This window comes from Pavona decussata, unplaced genomic scaffold, assembly GCF_977016875.1.
Source record: "Pavona decussata unplaced genomic scaffold, jaPavDecu1.1 SCAFFOLD_45, whole genome shotgun sequence".
Classification (NCBI taxonomy): Eukaryota; Metazoa; Cnidaria; class Anthozoa; order Scleractinia; family Agariciidae; genus Pavona; species Pavona decussata.
The window spans coordinates 601,754-624,140 of NW_028145467.1; the positions used below are offsets into that span (position 1 = coordinate 601,754).

At 39.1% G+C, this 22,387-nt stretch overlaps 2 pseudogenes across 1 annotated transcript; both read right to left on the reverse strand.

Moving 5' to 3' along the window:
• Positions 1-4,305: 4,305 nt before the first annotated feature.
• LOC146482523 (52 kDa repressor of the inhibitor of the protein kinase-like) lies at positions 4,306-5,065 on the reverse strand (annotated as a pseudogene).
• Positions 5,066-7,629: 2,564 nt separating this feature from the next.
• On the reverse strand, positions 7,630-21,502 carry LOC146482524 (uncharacterized; annotated as a pseudogene). Its single transcript, XR_014864080.1, has 13 exons — positions 21,352-21,502; positions 17,063-17,172; positions 16,978-17,002; positions 16,541-16,625; positions 15,656-15,942; positions 14,334-14,447; positions 13,845-13,958; positions 13,356-13,469; positions 12,980-13,174; positions 11,795-11,923; positions 11,125-11,582; positions 10,610-10,994; positions 7,630-10,034 (listed from the first exon to the last, which is right to left on the reverse strand). The product of XR_014864080.1 is annotated as an uncharacterized LOC146482524 (transcript).
• Positions 21,503-22,387: the final 885 nt, after the last annotated feature.

The following is a 22,387-nucleotide window of genomic DNA, read 5'->3' on the forward strand; positions in this document are numbered from 1 at the left end:
GGCTAAGTCTTAATAAATGCTGCCACTCAGAACAAAGCCTTTTAGTGACAAAGCAAGGAATTCTGGTGTAGTAATTTTGTAATGTTTGGGTAACACGAGGCACAAGTCCACACAAATTTTTACACAGCTGTTTCGATAAAGGTTGTCCAAAAAAGCATAAAAGCGTACGCGACAATGCAGAAAAGTAGTGCGGAAAAAACCAATAAATGTCAGTAATAACTCAGAAACAAACCATAATTTCTGCTATCTCACGTCTTCGCTGTAAGGTTGAGGCATTATGGATTCTGAGCGTTCACGTTTTCAGTATGCTTTTTAGGTGTCAACGTATTTGCAATCGAGTGTATACAGCTGTTTCGACAAAGGTTGTCCAAAAAGTGTAAAAGCGTAAGCGACAATGCCGAAAAGTAATCCGGGAAATACCCAATAAATTTCAATAATAGCTCAGAATCCATAATGTCTGCTATCTCACGTCTTCGCTGTACGGTTGAGGCATTATGGATTCTGAGTGTTCACGGTTTATGCTTTTTAGGTGTCAACGTATTTGCAATCGAGTGTATACAGCTGTTTCGACAAAGGTTTTCCGAAAAGCGTAAAAGCGTACACGACAATGCAGAAAAGTAGTGCGGAAAAAAACCAATAAATTTCAGTAATAACTAACAATCCATAATGTCTGCTATCTCACGTCTTCGCTGTTCGGTTGAGGCATTATGGATTCTGAGCGTTTACGGTTTATGCTTTTCAGGTTTCAACGTATTTGCAATCGAGTGTATACAGCTGTTTTGACAAAGGTTGTCCAAAAAGCGTAAAAGCGTACGCGACAATGCAGAAAAGTAGTGTGGAAAAAAACCAATAAATTTCAGTAATAACTAACAATCCATAATGTCTGCTTTGTCACGTCTTCGCTGTTCGGTTGAGGCATTATGGATTCTGAGCGTTCACGGTTTATGCTTTTTAGGTGTCAACGTATTTGCAATCGAGTGTATACAGCTGTTTCGACAAAGGTTGTCCAAAAAGCGTAAAAGCGTACGCGACAATGCCAAAAGTAATCCGGAAAATACCCAATAAATTTCAATAATAGCTCAGACTCCAAAATGTCTGCTATGTCACGTCTTCGCTGTACGGTTGAGGCATTTTGGGTATTTTCCAGACTACCTTTGGGCATTGTCGCGTACGCTTTTACGCTTTTTGGACAACCTTTGTCGAAACAGCTGTTTACACTCGATTGCAAATACGTTGACACCTAAAAAGCATAAACCGTAAACGAGGACCAAATGGCTTTATGGGCATAAGTGTACTAAATTTATTTGCATAATAGTCTATTCTCGTGCGACGGTTGATTGAAACTGTCCAAGCTTTCCTTAAAGTGTCAAGTTGGCCAACAAGGGCCAATTTTTAAACACTACCCACAAATCCATTGGGTCTCATCGTTCCTGGTTTATGCTTTTTAGGTGTCAATGTTTTTGCAATCGAGTGTATACAATGGATTTGACAAAGAACATTAAAATCTTGAAATGGGTTCGAAGGGTGTACTTAGCATTGTTAATAATCGTAGTGACAAAAGGTCAAAAGACGGTAAAATTAGACGAGGTTGTTAAACGCGGCAATGCTTTGTTTTAGAGGCTGGTTGTCAAAATATCCGTCAATTTATATAACAGATAAGTCCTTGGACAAACAGACAGATTTTAGTTTCGGAAAGGTTTGCAAGCTTCCATAGTTGTTATGTGACAGTTAATCTCTTCGCTTTTTCTTAAAATTTGCACGAATACCGACTAACCGAGAAATGCTTCGGGCCCATTTTTCATCAGTATGATCCATTTGTTTGTAGCCAAATTTCTAATCCGCGATCCCGAGAGCGTTAAAAATTCCTGATTGCACAAAAAATAATACGATACAACCCACCCCTGGATTCACTCTGACGAAGGGCTAACGCTCGAAACGTCAGCACTGGAAGGTCTTTACGGAGGCCAAATTAATTTATCAACTCTGTCGACCAGTGGAAAAATATATTCGTTTCCACGCCGACCTGATCTCTCGTTTGATCCCAATCTTATGATGACGTTATCCCAATGCCGTTCTTGGAACTCTCAGACCCCATTTGATAACGCTAGTATGTCACTATCCGGCAGGTAAAAAAATAATAATAACTAGAAATACGTGACTCGCAAAACCTCGCGAAGCTGGGGCTGGTTGGAAAGCCCTCTTTACTCGTATTGTAGCATCAAATGAGGAGATTAAAAGGTTACTGAACGTAGCAACTATTTTGATGAGCATGGTCTTTTCGTAGTTCCACAGGCCCGTTTGCGGTTGAAATCTATTTCCCACGGAAAATTATTTTACAGCGGCCAAAAACGTGTAATTTCTTTAATGCAATCTTTCCTAAAAAAGTTTTCTGGAAGAAAGGGGAAAGATTCTGCAGAGATATTTCTATCCAGTGAATATTGATGAACATTGCAGTTGAAATTTGATAAAAGCAAACTTTCCCGATGTATGCAAATTTTGCTCCAGCAAACTGTTGACGCCAGTGTGTCTGCCAACCTACTGCTGCCTAGCAACGTTCTCTTTGTCTGACGTCGTTCATACTTTGTTTTTGACTGTTGCTAGGCATCTTCAAAGATACAAATATATATATAAATATATTTTTTGCTTGAATTCGTGCGGCTTAGTTCCGCTCGGCCCGACAAATTTATTAACCTCGCTTCGCGAGGAATAATAATAATAATAATAATAATAATAATAATAATAATAATAATAATAATAATAATAATAATAATAATGACCACAAAATTCCCTTTCCAACCTTTCCACAAAATTCCACAAGGGGATTTCATCGATGGCTGTCGCCTAAACGCTGGCCAAGCGTGTGTCCGTTGCTTTCCTGTGAATTGGATTTTTTTATTATTTTTATTATTACTATGACATTTGTTTTTTCTTTAAAAAATTTTTGCTTGAAAATTAGTCTCGATATCGAAATGAAATAGGTTTTAATAGTTCATAAAAATAATAAAAATCAAGATCTTCATCAACATATTCCAAGCTATTTACAAGTGAAAAGTTCCAATTCCAAAAAATCCAATTCACAGAAAATCAACGGACACACGCTTGGCCAGCGTTTAGGCGACAGTCATCGATGAAATCCCCTTGTGGAATTTTGTTGAAAGGTGTCCTGGAGCCTCTTACTCATGTGTGTACCGACCTTAGAATCTCAAAAGAAAGCAATGTTCTAATCCAAGTGATAGTAATGTGATAAGGTTCTTCATTCTTTTCTGAGAGCTTCTCGGCTAGGCGTTTGAGAAAGCAATTGCAGTTGGCTCCCATCCTAAGGGAATGAAAGATCCCATTTCAACATCCAGCATTCTCTGTAATAATAACAATAATAATAATAATAATAATAATAATAATAATAATAATAATAGATGATAATACTAATAAATGATAATGATAATTATAATAATAATAATAATAATAATAATAATAATAATAATAATAATAATAATAATAATAATGAAAGAAGAAGTTTAATTCCATCATCATCGCAGTTAATCTGAATTACAATGTGGTTACAATTGTAAAAATTACATGCTGTTAATCAATCAATGAGAGACTGGGTTACAATAAGTTTCATATCAAAATTACAAATAAATTCATACTTATGCAAGTTAAAAAGTGGGTATAAAGTCTAAAAATCTAAATATCGTTGAAAGCTAAAGTAGTGCTTGGGAAAAAACTACGGCGCAATCTTTCTGTCCCGCATTTAAAATACGGGGAAAGTTATCATCCCATTCGTAATAGCGAATAAACATGAGTATTCAATTTTTTTACAAGTACGTATTATTGCTGCACGGAAATCTTCAGTATATAATCTTGCCAAATGTATTGCGCTTTACCCTGATCTACTTACTACTTAAAGTTATCGGTTCCGTTTGAAGATATATAACATGAACTACCCCATAACATAAGTTCATGATGTACACTTTAAAGAAGTTAGTCGATTCATTGTTTGCACCGCTCTAATCATATAAGGATCCAGGCGCGTAGCTAAGGTTTCGATAGGGGTGTTCGTTGAGCCCCACTCTTACTAGGGGGTCCTGGGGCGTGCTCCACCGGAAATTTTTGAAAATCTAGGTTCCCAGAAACCTCATTTCCTGCATTTGAGACCCATTTTAGGCAAATCACAACTTTGTTTTATAGCAGCTTTTTAAGCTATATACATCATTTCGACGGCATAATTGTTTCAACTTAAACAAGAAAGTTTAATGTACATTCGGCACCCTGTCAAGTTCTGATAGCTATTCGATCTGCTAAAAGTCATACACCAAGCGGGTGTATGCCTTCGAACAAATTGACTATCTCGTCAAAATTGACAGGCATATCATATTTGATATGCATTAGAGCCAGGGCGGACAGCCTACTCTCCCCCACGGTACACCTCATGTAGTTGTTCAACCTCCTCATTGTCCTTAAAGAACGTTCACATTCACAACTGGTGGTGACTGGAAGGGTGGCAGTAATTTCAAGGAGCATGTACAGGTTGGGGAACTCGTCGGGGTCACATGCTTTTAGTGACGAAGCACACGAATCAGCAACAATCCGTCCGTCCTGAATCATTATTTTCCACCTCTGGAATTCGGAGGAAAAGAGTTGTGGAGAGGGTAGGTCATCTTGATAGAGATCCACCAAATCAACGAGCTGCTGAACATTGACCTGGCTTTCTTTAATATACAGAGGGAACTAGCCCAAGCAGCTTACTGACCCTTCGGCCTGAGAACTGGTCATCGAGCTCTGAAATGATGTGATCCAAGAAAGGTACGGCAACATTGATCCTATAATACTCTTTTGGATCAACCGCTGGGGCATTGGCACGGTGTTGCTGTCATTCTCCAATCCTTGGCGCTGTGGGAGCAGCTCCTACTTTCTCTGCCATGGCTAAAGCTAGATCGTAGATCTCGTTAAAGTGAGTGGTGGGATTTCTCAGGCGAACTTGTACGCAACTGCGCGTGAAACTCAACAAGACTTGAACTATTAAGTTTGAAGCTAAAGTGAATCTCCTTTCAGAACAATGCCGCATTCAGAGAACAAAACGTATCGCAAAGCATGCTTTTCTATGGCTTTTTCGGGCAGATGCGGTTTTTCCGCAAAACTGAAACGTCTTTAAAATTTTGAATCTCCAAGGGTTCTTGGCAATTTTTATTTTTACTGACGATAAGACATAAGGCCTAAAGAACGGGTTTATATCTCTATTTTTCTTTGGTTGATGTATTTCGACCACAGGAACTTTATTTAAAAGTTTTTCTTCCGCCATTATAGATCTTCAAATGGGGTTCGTTCGAACCCCTCGAACCCCCCCCCCCTCCCCCCTCCTACGCGCCTGGGATCACAATGACAACAGTGAGATACTGAGGGTATTCTTCCTCATACATACCACCTTGAACACTTCAATATTTCGAATTTTATAGTTTTCCCTTTTGAAACATTAGTAAAACTGATTGGTGTAAATTTTCGATTCAACTTCCTCTTGACTCATGCACTCATTCTAACTTCTTCGGTATAGGCCGTGAAGGATTATGGTTATCTCGGTTTCCATGACACCAAGGTGGCGCTCTTTCTTTATGTTAATTTAGAAGACATTGAAAGCCAGGCCACGTCATTCAATTTTATTTAACATCAACTTTATAAGGTGTTTGTATAAATTTACGTGTACAGTTTCTTGGCACCGCAGGTACAGAGCTAATCTAGGCGGGCCAGGATGACAAAAAAAAGGAATGACTTTTACTGCTAAGTTAGAAGGCAGACTGAACTACAATATCAAAGATACAAGAATAAGGATGATAAGGATAACAAATTAGATATTATAAGCTCAAAAGCCAGCTAAATCAACCATTTGATCTTAGATCTTTGGTGTCGACTTCATCAGTCAAATTTATGAGTTAAGATTCGGTACGAGACGGTCGTGATACAAGATGAGTTCAGATGAGCTAAGTCATTTGTAATTTATGACAAACCATCAGACTCGAGGCGAAGCAACTATTCAAGCTCAGGTTAAGCTTCGTCAGTCCTACTCAACAAAGTACAAAGAATCATAGGACGTCAGTAAACAAAATTAGTGATAAGAGAACGACAAATACCACCATGACCACCCGAACCCTTCCCCCACCCCCACTAGTACCACTGTAATTCTGAGTTTCTGTTCTCGCAAGCCTGTGTACTTAGTGCAGTGTTTTAATGCACATTTTGCGCTACAGTATCACCTTTTCCCCTTGTAGTTCATTATTTTGAAAATAAAAAGTGCGTAAAGCGATTTACTTACTTAGGTAGAAGTGAAACTCTTTCTTTGTGAAATTCGAATGCAATTTAATATATCGGTTAGTAGTTAGTTACGTTTAATTAATTGTAGATCCACATCAGTCTTTCAGTTGCCGCCACTGACCTACTCATCAAATTAAGAATGTATATATTGATGCATGTACTAGCCTACCGGCTGGCGACGTATCCCATTTTTCATTTTCAAAAGAATTGACGAAGCGACGCTTGCGTGCAGCCTATACATGTTCTAACGAAAGTTTGGTTTTATCAACAGAGTCGACAAGGTAATTTGCCACCGTAAAGAGATTCGAGTGCCGATTTTTCGGGCGTTATTCCTTCGTTAAAGCGAATCCGACGACGCGCTTGAGTCATGGTCAAATTATCTTATCAACTCTGTTCATCAAACTAAACATTCGTTTCCATTCCCCCACCGACCGGCACCACATTTTCTTTAGAATCTAGACTCTAATCCCGTTATATGTGCTCTAGTTGGTTGTTTTCATATCCACTGGTTTGTATGCTTATACTGTCCTTTACTTTTGTTTTCTTTGGTTGTTTTTGTTAATCCCATTTGTCTTGTTCAACGTTTTCTCGAATTCGCGCTGTCTGCTAAGGAATTATTTTTCATAATTAATTCAGTCATTCCCCTGTCTAGCCGAAATATTGGGGAGTAAAATTATTTTAGCTGTCCGATCATTGAGCCTTGCATTTGATTTTACATTCCCCATTACAGCGGGGACCAAAAGCCACTCCTTATTCATCATGACTGGAATGCAATTAAAAATGATATTTAAGGACGATGCCTCTTACTACACTGGTATTTTTGTGCAGTTTATGATTATAAGGGAAACGCAAGTCTTAGCAAGATATTTTTGGAAGCGAAAAAGCAATTTGGCGGTAGCCGCACATTCTCAGAGATAATGAAGCAAAACGAATTCTGATAAAAGATTTAAGCTACATAAGAATGTATGGCATTTTGTTTTACAAAAAACGAAACTCAACTATTTGTGAAAAATGCGTGGTTATCCTCAGTTTTCTTTCTGGATTCCAATATCCCTTGCTAAATAATCTTTCCCCGCATATAGCCATAAGCTGTGCAAAAACGCCTCTGCATCAGCTGGTATCCCGAGATGCACAGCACGCGTGCGCACTAGCAAAAGGAGGAACCGCCCTTGAATGAATTAAAATAACAAAAAAGGATTTTATCCTCTCGACGAAGTAAATGTGATTTAGGAAAATAGTTCTTGAGATGACGAAATGATAGGGGTCAGAAAAACGGAGAATATTCGTCCAGTTTCGGAGAGTGTAGCCATTTATCTGCACTTGTTTCATTGCATATAAAATGCAATTGAAGGTTTTATTGATCTCATGATTAACAGCACCAAGCTCCCAACACCATGCTTTAACATTAAAACTAATCTACAAGATCAGCCGTGGGCACGACGCCTTCGGTTGCTTTCCTTAAATTAAGTGCTTCAGTTTTTTTCATGTTCGCTGCCTCCTTGTGATAGCCAGTCCACCAAACACAATTCTATCCTGGTTATATCTTTCAGCAATTTTGAACATGAAAAAGAACTCTCCTTCCTAGTACGAAATTTTGAAACACACATCTTATAGTCAAGGGCTTACAAGATCTTAAATTTGTTGGCCATGAAAATGTGGTCGGATCAATGAGAAAATGACCGCAAAAGTTTGGGTCCGGGATAAAAAAGTGGTCGTGAGGCGGGGATTCACTGTGTGTGAAAAGTTTACAAACTCAGCCATCGAGCTGATCTTAATTCCCTCGATAAGCGCGATTAGGCTTGGGAACGATACTGAGAAATCATTGCGTCGTGTACACGGACTGACCAGATGAGTCGTACAGGTTGACCGCTGGCCTGTGTGTTAGGCGCTGGAAAGGGGCTGCGAAGAGGAGAATGGGGCATGCGCACAAAGCGCTCCGCTATCTTGCCACGCAAATCGAGCGCGCCTCCGATTCACTTCTCCCAATCCCCTTTCTAACGCCCGACACCTAGCTAGCTGAACTCCTCTAGCTGTGCAACTCGTGTATTATACCCTAAATATCTCTTAGCCTTAGTTCATAGTTCATTTCCAGGAAAACTGAATAGTTAAGCGTACAGCAAAACTCCTATATCCCGAGACCAGAGAAGCGTTTGGCCTTTCCCCTCCTTTTCCCTTCCCTCCCTGTTTCATTCTTTCATTCTTGTTCTTTTTTCCCTTAAACACCAAGATCACCATTTCAGCATCGAAAACGCCATCATCATTAAACCAAGAAGAAGAGAGAAGATGAAAGTCTTATTCTTTCTTGGTTCTCGATACATTCCCCAACGATGTTTTCTGAGCTTATCCCGGAGCAAACGGAACTATTGCTATTATAACTAGTTTCTTCTAAAACCCACTAAAACAAAGCAGAGCACCTTTAACTAGACGAGGTCTTTTCGACAAGCCGGTAAAATATATCTGATCATAGAATTCTGAACAGCTTCAAAAACTTACTTAGCATTGTCGCTAGTGATATACTAAAGATAACGCTTATCTCTTAAGACCATTCGGAATCTATACATCTAAGGCATATTCAAGCTCGAGATATTCACACTAAGCTGAATTTTCGGTTAAAGCACTAAATTTCTAAGAAAGATGTTAGAATTTATCAGAAAGTTCTCTTATGATTTATCCTGCCACTTGTTAGAAAACGAAGGCCCATTGTCCAGAAACAATTATTTGCTTATGACCCAATCTAACTTAAGGCCCATTTACACATGCGCTGTTTGTCGCACTTTTTTAATGCAATTTTCTTTGCGTTCAAATTGCAGTTTTAAATCGCGCGTGTAAACTAGTGGAGAGTTCAGCTCGATTTATCACCACGATATCGCGGGAGGTTTCAAACATGTTAGACACTTGATGAAAACTTTCAAGATTTTCCAACAAAACGTACAGCAATGTCGCACTGGAATCGCAGCTTGATTACACGCGTGATTTGAAGGGCAACCTTCCGCGAGAAAAAATCGCAGTGAAGTGCGGCTAAAGTTGCATCAAAATGTGTAAACAGGCCTTTAAAAGAGCTTCACTTGATAAGAGTTTGCTAAAAAAAACGTTGCCCAATTGTTTGTTTCAAAGGACGTACTAAGTATAGTATTTAATTTTCAAACTTACTCCGCCGTAAAAGTTAAGATTCATCTTAAAGAACGCTATAATTAGAAGTTAGATTATTATTGAAAAGAAATCATTTTTGATTTTTCCTGGTGCAAAAAATATCTACCACTGTCTTCTTCCGTTTCTTGATGGCTCCCAAGAGATTGATCTCAAAACGTAAAATTGTTCATCAATTTGGGAATTAAATAAGGGCTTGTTTAGAGGGGGCTCAACAAAACCGTAGTCTAATCCGACTTGAACAAACAAACCCGACTAGTTAAACGTTCTCCACTGTAAACAGTGTCATGATTACCGGATTAGATTTTAAAAAGATGTTTCCTTTGAGCAACCAACAGGTTGACATTTTTGCATCAAGTGTATTGAGTTTCTTTTCATATGTTAAATATCTCTAGCTTGAGTTCCTTTCAAGTTTGTCAAGTCCAGTTGTTGTGAGTCAGTTTGCCTTCACTCCTGATCAACAGTTGCAACAACAGTATACCCATCGGGCTTGTCACGTGACTTCTTGAAGGTCATCAGCGCAGTTGCCATCAAACAGGCGATACACATCACAAACAGAAGCAACATGAAGGCAGAGCTGGAACCTGCAAGGACGAGAATTTGATAGAACATACGGAACACATATGTATCCTAACACCTTTCGTCTTCGCATGCATGGGTCCTATTATCGTTTTCCTTGCCCACTGTTAAAGGTTCAAGAAAATTGATCCCATGAAATTAACTAACGAAAGGAAATGTGGAAGTCACAATCCTTACCAAGGCTTTTATTAAAGGAGAATTGTGGCAAGTCTTGCGAAATGTCACTTTATGACTGTCACCCCTTATTAACAAAACCTCTTCTTTGTGGACTGGAAACGTTTTAAAAATTTTCCCAGCTTATATGGATAATTCATTGAATTTGGTGACAAGTCGAGAAAATTTTACCAGTTAATCTAATATATTTGTGGTAAATTGTATTCGCCATAAAAAAAATGCATTTAACGTCGACAGCAGTAGAAAGATTCATGAGGTGGTCTCTTTTATAAAGTCTTAAAAAAAACCTTACGTGCCCAACCGAAATTAAAATGCAAACGACACTAAGAATATTGATAAAAGAACGCTTAAATGTTTTTAGGGCTGCTATCGTTTTCGCTCAGTTAAACTACTAAAATTTACTTACCACGGTTATCCAAACCACTCGCGAGCTTTTCTTCTCGTTTATCGCGTACCAGGTGGAGTGGGCCCTGGGCCAAAGAGTAAAGTTTAGTCATGTGACCACCTACTTCACGTCTTCCCCGGCCTCCCGATGAACAGCTCTTAGCGCATTTAGAGCCTGGGTCAGAAGCGTTGCACACAATCACGTGACAGTGAACGAAGACAAATGGGTGATCAGCAATAAACTTGAAAGCTTCCAAGCTAAACCGCTGGGTACCGACTGAAGGCGCAGAATAGTATTTTATGGTACCGTCGTTTGGGCATCTAAGGTATGAAAAAAGGTTTAAGGTCACCATCATATAATATAATCCTATTTGCGAAAACAGTTTCGAAAAAGAAATTTTAAAATACTTGTACACAGTTAAAAGATGTAACCAATGCTCATTTCCTGAAAGAAAGGGCCACAAGACGTTGTTTAGCTTAATTAAATTAAATTTGTTCCAGGCTAAGTTAACTGATCGGCCTTTGTATACATTTTACATTCGGCTTTACGCAGTGTTACACACCTGAATTCGACATACTTTCATGAAATCTTTTGTCAGGAAACATATTCAGAGTGAGTGTAAAGTTTCCATGACCCTCATCCCTAAACACGAGTTTTCTGTTGCTTGGCTTCCAACCAACTGATGACACCACACCATATTTGGAGTAGTAACAACTGAATTGAATTTGTATTTCGCGCACGCGCGTAACAACGTCTCGGGCAGCTACAGGAATTTCCAAGACTGCGTTGGAGTAGGCAATGGTTGTCGATGTGTGCCTGCTTGTTGTATTGCAGCCAGTCAGCGGTGTAGTAAGTACGAAGTGTGCGCTTGTTTCGGTTGCTTTGCATGTGGTGTCCAGGAGTCGAACATGGTCACGGTCCATACCACGGAGGAGGGACTTGGGGATAGTAATGGTCATATTTTGGCTGTTGCATTGCACATTAACGCCTGGAGCTGATTGAAAACGACAATGGCAAAAATGACCGTTTTTGTCAAAGAAAGGCGCTTTTCTTTACTGAGGTCTAATATTTGTAGTGCAAAACTCACGATAGATTACGATTAATGTCATTGAATTGGTGCTCATTATATGTATTAGAATAGAATACGATATAATTTAACTCCACGACTACCTTTAAAAGTTAAGTATAATATCATTTAATATTTACCGTAACAGGTCTTCTTATCTGACGATAGGCTCAGTTCAGGGTCCGGACATGTACATTTGTAGCCTCCCGGTGTATTAACGCACTTGTGACTACAACCGCCTTTGTTAGACACAGAACACTCGTCGATGTCTGGAGGAAATGATCTTTGAGTTATAATCAACATTAACGCATTGAAAGGTGTAATTAAATGCACCTTTACATGTACTGGAATGAATAACAAAATAAAACGCACCTAAAAATACCTGGTAGAAATGAGCTCTAAGTGAAGGGGGGGGGGGGGGGGAACCGTGTTATTTTCTTTGAATACATAGCATTCAACATTGTACACTAACGGTAAAAAATCTATGCAAACAAGTCGTTGGTGAGAATTAAGTCAAACGTAGCATGAATTTGTAAATTTTTACGCCATCAATTTAATGAGTTTTAATTAATTGTACATAAAATCTGGTTTATTTTAGGGAAATGTTAATCTAATTACCAAGAAATATTTGGTTCTTCTGTCTGCGTTCTGAACAGCGGTTATAGTCAAAAAAAAAGATGCTAAAACCTTGGAGTCGATGAGTTTGGACTCAGCTTAGCCCACCGTTTTGTTGCATTGTTTGTGGTATTCGTGTTTGTCGCGATCAATTTTAACAAAGGAATTACCCTTATGAGTTCAGGAAATGTTTTGACTTTACTAAGGTAGGTCTGTCTCTTTTTCGACTGGTTACACTTTTTACTTAGCTCTGAACAAAATTGATAGGCAATGTTATCCCAAATGTGATTTGGGCCTTGGATCGTTTATTGCAATACTCAGGAGTTGTTTTGGTCTTGGCAACAATTTGAATTTACTGCGCACGCTTCGTATTCCACAACTGCTGTGTCTCTTCCCTTGAAGGCTTTGCCAGTATAAATACGCATATTCAAGAGTGAATTCCCCCAGTATCACAATCATGCCCTGAAAAACGCATATTAAATAATGAAAAATAGAAGTAATAAAGAAAGGAAATATCTTCATTCAATCAAAAAATAAAAATACACTAGCACTAGACATTGAAGTTTCCAACGCGATCGGTGAAAATAAGTCCAATAAACAAATGATTTTTTAAAGGCCTTGCAGCGTTCTGGCGTTGTTTGTCTCTGATATATAAGGAAAACAATTCGCTATGATATACGTAATTTCAGCATCATAACCTTCAAACTCACCAACGCATGATACTTTCTTAGCACTGTTCGTCCACTGACCACCCGCCCCACACTGCTTAGAAGAAGGACCTTGTAGCTGGTAGCCCTGTGGACAAGTGAACGAGCATTTGGTGTTGAGTTTCACCTGTGACGTCACGCAGCTGTTCGGTGATGTTTTGACGAGGCGATCGACCGTAATAGCTGGGCACTTTGCAACTTGAAATATAATGATACGATAAAATTAGTAATTAAATCATGCGAAAATAACATAAGAATCGATACATTTTGTTGCGAATTGTCACCTCAGTTACTACAGTTCTAGAGAGTTTACCTAATACGTTCTTAGCACAAATAAACATTATCATTAAACATTATCATTAAACATTATCATTCTTACCGACGCTGCAGTTCTTTCCAGTATATCCTTGAGTACAGTTACATATGTAATCTGACACTAGATCAATGCAGGTTCCGTTGTTGTGACAGGGGTTACTTGCACACTCGTTGATATCTGCAACTCATTAGAAAGGTATACACAAAATAAGAAGTAAACGATACGGTGAGATGATTTAACAAAAAATGCTGGAACTTTTTTACTTCCGTCGAACTAAGAAAGGCAGTGTGACCAAATGCATTGCACTTCTTAGTCTACAAATGGAAGTTGCCCTTTTTGAATCCCAGTCGTCTTTTTGTCGGGGTATTTCCCCCCTGTTATCTGGGGAAAGTTTAGGCAAACATGGAAAATGCTGCCGAGAAGGATCGGCAGAATCTCACCAACGGTATACGTCAGGAAACAAAGGATACAAACTCTGTTGCGAATTCAGCCTCGAATTCAGTGTCACATCAGTTACTACAGTTCTAGAGAGTTTATCTGATACGTTCCTACCCACGCTGCAGTTCTTTCCAGTATATCCTTGAGTACATTTACATACGTAATCTGACACTAGATCAATGCAGGTTGCGTTGGTTTGGCAAGGATTACTTTCACACTCGTTGATATCTGCAACTCATTAGAAAGGTATACACAAAATAAGAAGTAAACGATACGGTGAGATGATTTAACAAAAAATGCTGGAACTCTTTTACTTCCGTCGAACTAAGAAAGGCAGTGTGACCAAATGCATAACACTTCCTAGTCTACAAATGGAAGTTGCCCTTTTTGAATCCCAGTTGTCTTTTTGGTGGGGTATTTCCCCCCTGTTATCTGGGGAAAGTTTAAACAAACATGGAAAGTGCTGCCGAGAAGGATCGGAAGAAGCTCATCAACGGTATACGTCAGGAGACAGCGGATACAAACTCTGTTGCGAATTCAGCCTCGAATTCAGTGTCACGTCAGTTATTACAGTTCTAGAGAGTTTACCTAATACGTTCTTACCCACGCTGCAGTTCTTTCCAGTATATCCTCGAGTACAGTTGCATATGTAATCTGACACTAGATCAATGCAGGTTGCGTTGTTTTGGCAAGGATTACTCTCACACTTGTTGATATCTGCAACTCATTAGAAAAGTATACACAAAATAAGAAGTAAACAATACGGTGAGATGATTTAACAAAAAATGCTGGAACTTTTTACTTCCGTCGAACTAAGAAAGGCAGTGTGACCAATTGCATTACACTTCTTCGTCTACAAATGGAAGTTGCCCTTTTTGAATCCCAGTCGTCTTTTTGGCGGGGTATTTCCCCCCTGTTATCTGGGGAAAGTTTAGCCAAACATGAAAAATGCTGCCGAGAAGGATCGGCAGAATCTCACCAACGTTATTCATCAGGAGACAACGGATACAAACTCTGATTGTAAACCCAATTGTCATATCAGTTACATTAGTTCTAGAGAGTCTACCTTATTGGTTCTTATCCACGCTGCAGTTGAGCTAACTTGTGCTAAGGTGTTCGTTTTGAGATCAAAACAGTTCAGTTGTTTGGTAAGATGACACACGTGCAAAACCAAACTCTGCTTTGTTCTGTTGCTTTCACTTTTAATGTTTTTCTCCAGTTTCTTTTACACTTACTAAGGGCGATAGATTTTCTAGCAGCATTTGGTATCACGCTTCACGCGAGTGCGTTCGGAGAAGGAGAACGCCTGCTAGTCTGTTGGGAATCTCTCCCATGCAACCAAGGCAAAAGCTTGAAGGAGTGTTGGTTCGTTGGATTGTCATGTACGATTTTAACACCATATTGAATCAATTATGGATTGCACAGGCACTGGTGGTAAAATCTAAACTGACATGGCGGACGTTTAGTGACATGTTGGAATGAGATTTTGTGCTTTAGAAACTATCCACTGGTTATCCAAAAGAGCGATGATCGATATGTAAGACTTGAACGATGTACGTACGTCATCTTTCGGAACAACTTCACAGCAAAAACTTATGCGACATGCCCCGAAATTATCAATGAATAGTCAAATCATCTCAGCTTCTGCACAGGACGTGTTGTGGTGCCTGTTGTTAAATTTCTATGTTTATTTGCACACTTCAGAGCTATGAAAAGGACTAACTTCAACTGAAACACTAAGCAAACTATAAAATATCTAAAAAAAAGACCTAAGAATACTCTGGAAAGAATACAACTCCTACGTCGATTCAACTAAAAGCTAAAATCTGTTTTGAATTTAACCAATCCTAATTTTTCTACAAAATACCAATGCAGGTATGTCAGTTTGTATTTTTGTAAAAATGTTCAAAGGAACATCGCCTTACCTTGAACTTGGAAACTGTCTCCCTTTATGGGAATTTTGTTATGGCACCACAGACCCACGTAATTGTTGCTCTTAGAGTCCGCTCCACTCCCTTTCATTGTGATTTCCTTCACCAACTTGTTATTAACGTAAATGTTTACGTGGGTAGCATTGACTTCAGACTTCAGGTTATACCAGGTGCCAGAGGTTGTTTTGAAGTTAATACGGGGGCTGGATTCTGGTCCAGAGCTTGTTATGTAGATGTATTTATTATCCCAAAGAAAATATCCCCAGGTTTTCGTCACTCTTCTGACACATGAAAGAAATTTCAACTTTGTTTTCACATTAATTTCTTTTGATCTTATCCTTTTAAACTGGGAGGAATTTACCGGAAATCCCAATAAGCCCCCCCCCCCCCCCCCCATGTGTCTCGGAAATGTTGCTGTACTTCCACACCATAACTTTTCAAGTCCGTGGGAATACTGAAGGGTAGTAAAGATATCCATTTAGTTTCTAAAAACTACAGTTATTTACTGAATTGTACATCCCAGGGTAACGAGCAGCTGCCAGTTTTCTTGAGAGACAATGGGAAAGAAGTTGGTCTACCTGATGGAAAGTGCTTTTTTAAAATATCATTATTCAAAATCTGGGCACTAATTTGAGGATTTACTGTACTTTGAAACTATTAAAACATTTTCACCTCTACAACTTTTGGCTTTATTTGAAAGGAAATATTTGCTAATTTTTCAGGAAATGATTGTATTATTCTTTGTTGTTTGATTAGTTGTTAAGGTCTCTAAGTTCCTGTTTTAAATTATAAACTAAATGGCAGAAAGTATGTACGTAAAACTGTACCAGCTGTCAACTAGGTAATAAACAATGTCGTAAATGTGGTCTAAGTACTTACGAGCTTGTTCTAACACCTCCTGGTTTGTACTTAAACACGTGACCACAGGCCCTGCCACTTCGCACCTGAATTCGACTGGTGATTACTGGAAAGAAAATACATTCATAAAAAATTGAGATCAAAACAATCTGTCTTGTTATAAGGATCTTGCAGGTGAAACGGTGTTTAACATTCTGAAACCCGTCAACACTGTAGAGTCGAAAATGTAAATTGAGATTTAAACTACTCCTCCTTAAAACCATAAGAGAGTATAAGGATAGTATAAAATTAGATAATTCTTCCAGTTTTAAGAGGATTATGGGAAATTGACAGCTAGAGGGTATGTATTAAGGTAATCGAAAGGTGCCTCATCGCCAGGATGTTGACTGCCGCGTTATTCGTCTCTTCAGTCAATTTATATTCAGTTTATATTTAAGTAGGTATTAAGAGGCACTTACCATATTGATCTGAATTCACTGGAGTGGTCCAAAGTCTTACTTACTTACTTATCCTCTTTGGGCCCACGTGGACTCTTAAGGCCGGGGTCCAAAGTCTTGCTGGCCCATAATGCCATCGAGCGTCACTATAAGAAATACTTCCGGTCCATGATTTCCCGCTGTCAGTCCAGGAGCCAATCAAGTTTTTCCACGCACCTGGTAAATAGAGCTCGTGTTCTCAGCACTTCTTACGGTCACACAATGTTGACAGCAAAGTTTTAGTGTGGAAAACAGTAACGACTGGACGCACAGACCAATCTGGGGTAATCTAAAGCCGGGGGAAATCTAGTTCAACGATAACGGCTTTGAAAGTTTTCAGCATGTTCCTTTTGCCATGCTTTTGAGATCCTTTAGCAATCCAATCCAAAAACGCATCAAAAAGGTTGTAGTGCGAAGGTCTATAAATAAATCTTTCAAAATTTTTAAAATCATTTTCATTTTGTTTCTACGGAAGACGAAGAAACGGGTAAATTGGTGACTTTAGAGCTACTGAGAACAATAAAGGTTGGGATTTAAGTAACTTAATTTAATTTAAATAAGTAGCAGATTTTAGTCACCCTAAATGGCGATTTAAAGCAAATATTGGAGGTTAACAGTGGATAGATGGAGCAACGAAACAGTATGTGTTTAACTCGCAGTGTGAAGAAAATATTTTTTTTCATTTTTCCCCTGCGATTTTACTGAAGAATTCACCCAGATTCTCCTATTAAGACTACGCCTCGTAATCAGCGAATGTCAGGTCTTTTAAATGTTCTTCTTTCTGAGCCATTTTGGTTTTCCTCGTTCTTCTCGGACAGAAGAATTAATTCTCGTGACAAGAGAAAAAAACGAGCAAGAAAAGCCGAGAATGATTCCTCGTTTTATTCCTACTCTTTTCTTTACTTTCTTTTCCGGTTGGAATTAATTTGCTTGTCGTTTTATCATCTCTTCACAGTCTGAGAACCTGGAACCTGAAAGCTTGAGGACGACAAACAATATGTTCGTAAATCTTTTCAGCATTTAGATGAAGAATTTCTTGCTTTTTTAACTAGTTTGACGCAACTCAACTGCAAAGATCGCTAAAAGAAAAAGGTGAAAAAATGCACCGCGAAGGAAGATTGTCTTCAATTTTATTTTCTGATCACAGCGTTCTGACACTGTTATGTGTTTGCTGGTATGATGCTCGCCATTGAAGTCATTGGTGAGTTTTTCTTGATTCTCTAAAATGTATGTTAATCCCAGTAAGAAGGGCCACTTACAATGACATACTGTTCATTTGCTTTGCCAGACACCTCTTTGATTGAGGTCCGTCAGTCAATTTGTGACGATTTACTTCCAAAATATCTTCTTAGTCCAGATGACTACAGTTTAAGTTGACGTATCCCTCCATGATAAGATCATCTCAGACTTCCTTCCAACAAAGTGTTACAGTTGCAATCAGCTGATCGAAGTACCTTAGTTGAAAAACTAACTCAGTTCATATACCAAATAGTTCTCACAATCTCAACTTCAAGTTGAAAATCGTTGCGGAGGCCGAAGCCGTAAATAACAATCGGGAAATACGGGATCTCTGAATTCATGGTCAGGAATGGTGTTAAAAACAGGATGTTTTGTTCTCTGGCGAGCTGAAAATGACAGCGAAGCGAGCGTCGACGGGTTGCTACCGCCCGAAGGATCCCGAGCTGGATAAACGTTTGGCAGACTGGTTCAGCGAACAAGGAAGCAAAGGTATACATTCAGGTTTTTAGTTGTTTGTTTTATTTCACAACTTCCGGGAATCTAACCGGTGCAAAAACTTCAGCATTAGTTTTTGATCGATCATTGTTTACTTTTTGTCTCTTGTCATGTTACTCACTTCTTGTATCGGTAATTTATTTCCAGGTCTATCAGTTAACGGAATGATGCTAAGGGTGAAAGCAGAAGAATTTAGCAACGATCCCAACTTCAAAGAGTCCTTGGGATGGTAGAGCAACTGTAAGCGTCGACATGCCATCCCTATGACATCAATAACAACTCTGGTACAACGTCTCCCTGCCAACATGGAGGATAATATCAACAAGTTCTACATATTTGTTCTCAGCCTCTTAGGTGTAAAGGAGTGGATTCTCTAAAAATCTTCGTTAATCCTCAGAGAAGAGAGCGCTATTGCATGGTGTGGGACTCCTTCCGTGGCCATATCATGCATTTAACAGAAGCCGTGAAAGCTCTGTTGGGGTGAATAAATGTTCACGTCGATGTGAATCCTGGTTGCCTCACTCCCGTTTTGCAACCCCTCGATAAGTGCATCAACAAGCCCTTCAAAATGAACGTTAGCGCCCAATATCAGGCGTGGATTGTGAATGGCCCGTTTGGGTACGCTTCGTCGGCAAACTGAAAAGACCTCAAAGTAAGGAGCTAATTCTGCAGCGGATACATTGAGCATGGCAAGACATTCCAGAGGTATCTCAAACACTCTCAATGGAACCGAGGTCAAGGCTGTTTGGGAAGAAGAAACTGGAGAAGCAGTGGAGGACAGATAGCGAGAGCGACGAGTAGGATTTCTGTCAATCAATAAACGGTTCTTTTCAGAGCCACCCCGGTTCATTTCAGAAACACCACATCACAAAAGTCAGTAACTAATAGTGATTGACTTTAAGTTTTTTTCTTTAATTAATTAAAAGAGAAAAATTTGAATTTTTCGAATACGTTTCGCGAAAATACGTTGCATTAAGACGCACCCCGAGATTGGCACCAATGTTCCATAAGAGAAGAGAGATTTTTCCCGTAAAACAGTGCGCCTTATAACCGAATAATTACAGTAACGCTTTTTAGTCCAGTTTTATCCCAATAGACAAAATTTTGTTTGCCAACCAGATGATATATTTTTCTAGCTCAGTACATCCAGTTCTTCTTGTACTTTTTCGTTGTTTCATGCCTCGTCGCTTCCTCCTCAAGATCAAAATAAACCCGGGCCCAGTTGTTCAAAGCCCGATTAAACTAATCCTGGATTAACGAGAACTTTGATTCGAGTTTAACTACTAAACAATAGGGATTTTTCAAAAAGATTTTTGTCTCTCAGTTTTGATATGGCATATAAGATCGCGAAGCGTGTCGCTGGCTTTTGGAAGACATCTTTCCTTCCTAACGCGTCAAAACACCTGCATCAGAGAAATTCCCTAATGGCCACTCTTTCTTCTCGTCCAATTTGCCCTGAACTTGCCTTTGAATCCCGGTATCATGGTTTATGGATACTGATGGCCCTTTACGAATGCACCAACCCTTTTCAGTGAAGACGGATTGTTCTTCCACACCTGTTTTAACTTCAAGGGTGAAGGACGACAAACCGACAAAAGTTAAGACCATATTTTGCCTTTGAAAATCATTTGTGTGCCGGGAAATGCGAATGCGATTCATCTAGAGGATATGTCGTGTCCACACGGTTCGCCGGACCCAAGTATCGATTGACAGTTCTCACGAATTACTCCACGGATAACTGGCACTCAGGTTTGTCCAACTGGAATGTCCAAACAGCTTCTCATCTGAAGTTCTCACCGCTTTCGGAACCGGCTTCTAGCAGTGCCAATCTCTCGTCATGTTATTTCGTCCACAAGCACGGGAGTTTTCGGCTGAACGTTTTTTTCTGCCCTTCTAAGACGTCTGTTATGCTCCTTTTTTCGGTAAACTGAGAACAAGTGGTAAATGTTAATCTTTCCTCCTTTGTAGCTCAAAATACTGCGATTCTTATGGCACACTTTCTCGCTCCATCTCGTCGGCAGGTCATCTTCGTAGACTTCGTAGGATAATGCGAAATCACGTTTGACTGGAAAGATTGCTAGTTTAACTCGCAAGTGCTGTTACTAGTTCTATAGAAAAAAGAGGCAGACGGGATGGCTAAACGCGTGTGACGCTGGATGTACGGTATATAAAAAGAAAAGATGTCGAGCTAATCATCATATCATCATAAACTTTATTTACCCTCGAATTTATACAGTAGCACGTCTTGCTTATTTCTTCGAGTAATGGCTGAGGTCTCAAGTTTATATCCGGTTCCGCGGCCGAAAAGATCGATTAAAATGTCGAGTTGCGTATATTTCAAAAATCAACTAAAATTCCATATTCCCTTAGACAATCTAAGTAAACAATTAAACCTCCAGTTGGATCGCATTCAGTGATCATTGGCCGGGAACGTCGTGATGTATCAAAAAGATATTCTAATCGGTGTTCAGAAAAAAACAATCATATGTTTCGTGATATTTAATCCAAATAATTGCTTTTCGTCGGAAATTCACTTTCTGATCCAACGAGAGAGAAATTATACTTTGTTCGCGCCGTTTGGAATATTTAAAGTTATACCAACTTAGGATAAAATAACCCTACCTTCAACCGACATTGAAAGTGTCAAAAGAAGAACAACTCTTAGAAACTGAATGCTGTTCATGGTAAGTTGACGCTTTTTCCTTCACAAAGCGATTGATCGAGGATTCAATCTTCAAAGAATTCCAAAAAATTCCTTCAGTTTAGAAAAGTCTACACGACTCTTACTTAGTCTTCAATTCGGCATCGAGAATTTTCTTGTTTTATGCATATAAAATGATAATGCGCCTGACCGGAACACAATAATTGTCGTACTCGAAAATAAAATAGGTGATTGTAATCATTTTCACGGCGTCTAAATTATCAACGTAACCTTTCACCGTCCGTAATCAAGGAAAACGTGGCTGTTACCATTGATAGTATTCGAAAACTGCATGGAACAGAAACTGCGGTTCAATTTTCCCAAACGAGTGGCTGCTTAATTATTTCATCCATGTTTTAATTTAAATATCTATTACGGCAGAGAGCCTCAGTGGTTATGTATATAAACATATAGTGGAAGATTTAACGGTAAATTCAGCGCAGAACAGCAAGGAAGAAAACCTTAATTGGCTAACAGCTCAGTGAAAATGGGACAAGAGGCGGGTGGCTGAAGTCAAAAACTGACTTTGAACTGAGTGTTGCTATGGATAAAAAGATCAATTTTTACTTGATTAACTCAACGGATTTGCCAATAACAAGGAAGATATCATCGATACTAAGGATCAAACAATGCACGCCATTAAGAGCTAGCAGCTTTTGCAAAATGTTGTTACAAAGTGACGAATTGCGGCTATCTCTAAGGTCTTAGTTCAGAGAATCAGTAAGTGACCTGAATGCACTAAAAACATTAGATAGTTTGACCGAACCGTGACGACACTGTAGACTGAGAGATGGAGTGGCAAGATTTTTTTTAACCTTTGGCGGGTGTTGAAATTCGTAAACGTTTTCTACGACAGACGAACAGACAGAGTTCCCTAAAGGAAAGGTTTGGAAACCAGTTTTTACCATGTCATCAGTAATGGACTTTCACTCAGTGAAGTGTTAACAGCCCGGAGCG